Raw genomic sequence first — 2,500 nt, forward strand, 5'->3', positions numbered from 1 at the left:
AAGCAAATTGATGTTCCAAAGTCCCAGTGGAAACCACAAGTAAGAGTAAGTATCCTCGAAGCCCTTGACATTGCAGTGTTTAGAAAGCTGGGGATTGATAAGGAGAAAAAGGAGTAAAATGAGTCAAGATTGCATTGCCTTGTGAAGCATTTTGAATTGATAACAAAAAGTATGGATATTAGTCAGAGAAAAAATTTAAATATTGTATATAGATTCTATATTAGTATACAATGACTGTAATTTGAGATAATAATAAGTAGATATATATATCATATATAAATATATATATATATATTAGTAATAGACATATATTATTAATTATATATAATATATATATATATATATATAATATATATATATATATATATATATATATATATATATATATATATATAATATATATATATATAATATATATATATATATATATATATATATATATATAATATATATATATATAATGATAGTAATAATAATAATGATAATAAAAAAAATATAATAATAATAATGATGATAATAATAATAATGATCATAATAATGATGATGATAATAAAAATAATGAATTATATATCAATATATTTTCAGAGATCTGTTTGATTAATGATACATACAAGAAAATTTTCTTTCCAGACAAGAGACTGGATTTCTTACATTATGCTCAGCAATTATTTTCTTATAGTAAAACTAATAGTTTAAGGTAAGGTAAACAGTAAATTTATTCTTATATATTTATATTTGGATAGGGTAGTCAATATCTTTTTTTTTTTTTTGTATTTAGCGAAGAATGGCCAGGCAGAATTTCGATAGTAGTTTGAAATAGCAATGAAATTTTCTTGGTGATGATATTGATATGCTCATGCTTGTGATGATATCATAATTAAGAATACCTCTAGACCAGTGGTTTCTAACCTGTGCATCAGAATTCACGTGTTTCACGATAACCGTCCAAGTTAGTTGCATTAAAGAATTTACAGATGAGTAGTTCTTGCCTTAGAAATCACCACCTTTTAGGTCTAACTCATAGGTTCACTTTCTATATTTTTACTAAAGTAACCGAAACTGAAGTTTAATATTAATTACAGATTATTGAGAACAAATTAGAGGATTTGTAGATTTTCAACAGAATACTATAATTGCATACATACATTTGTATTTGTATTTACACTTTTGCAGGTTATTAGGATATAATTTTAGTGTGGCCAGACTGCATAGTTGAGATTAACTGCTCACATTGACCATTGAGATTATGTACAATATCAAATTTCTGAACCATACCACAAATTATAAGATGTTCAGGAATTTTGTGGAAGCAATTTAGCAAGTCAACTTCTGAAAATAACCCAAGGATAAAATACCTTGGTCGTCTGTTATACTCAGATTACTTAAACGGATTATTCATTTGACATTTCACTGTTTTCCTTGTACGACTGATTCTATATAACGCTTCCAGTGGCGGCTCACGCCTCACTATTTAGTATATCTTGGTTTGGTTTCATAAACAAAGTATTATTGAACCACCTTCAGAGAATGCTTGCTAAAGTTTTATGATGTCACAATACTAAACAAACTGTTGACAGAAATGAGAAATTATGGTGAAATTATCTGAAGTTATTTACTTTGTCGCCCATATATGACATTATAGATTAGCAAGCTGTGATCAGATCTATGCCGATTAGAAGTATTGAGTGGAATATATGAATAGCTTTATTGTTCATACCTTTTTTTATGTTCAAGATTTCCTCGTTAAATTTACTATCGTTACTAACAGCGTCCATTCTACTAGTTCTGTCACCCACTACGACAGGAAATTAGGCATCATTGAAAGTTTGTTTATATTCGTAGCAAGCTAGGTAGTGGGACTGTTTTCGACAAATTCGGCAAGATGAAGCAAACAGAACCAAACCATAGCAAAAAATGCGCTTTATTTATTTTAAACAAGCTGTCACTAGCATTTTCTTTTAGATAATTAGAATATGCGATTGAATCACTCGACTATTGTCAATTTTGATAAAATTTTATAATGGGAAACAATTTAGCACTTTTGAGAGAGAAGTCCTTGCAATAATAACTAGCATTAAGGTAAACCTCACAGCATCAGAATGAAAGCAGAGGTTGCTGGTGTGTTGCACTGTATAGTGAGACTGAGTAAGTCCAATTAAGGAACGGGAGTCTGGTAATTTGGTTTGAGCCTCGAAATGAGACGTGAAACTGAGAGGATTTAAAGAATATTTTAACAGAGACCCTGACAAAGCTTTCCTTTCCATGAGAACAGTGAAGTGACAGCCTGTTTCATCAAATGTTTCAGGGAAAGTATGGTCACAGGAATATTAAATCAGTTATTTGCTTTCCATTTAAAGGATATTAACGTGATTAATAATCTTCCTGTTGTGAAAACGTAAAAAAAACAAGCAGCCCTAGCTCACTTAAAGTATACACATTTTGGTCCTTACTCCTTATGATCCTCACAACGGGTTCATGTTACCTATTGTTAATGGAAAGA

The sequence above is a fragment of the Penaeus monodon genome, chromosome 9 (assembly GCF_015228065.2).
Source record: "Penaeus monodon isolate SGIC_2016 chromosome 9, NSTDA_Pmon_1, whole genome shotgun sequence".
Classification (NCBI taxonomy): Eukaryota; Metazoa; Arthropoda; class Malacostraca; order Decapoda; family Penaeidae; genus Penaeus; species Penaeus monodon.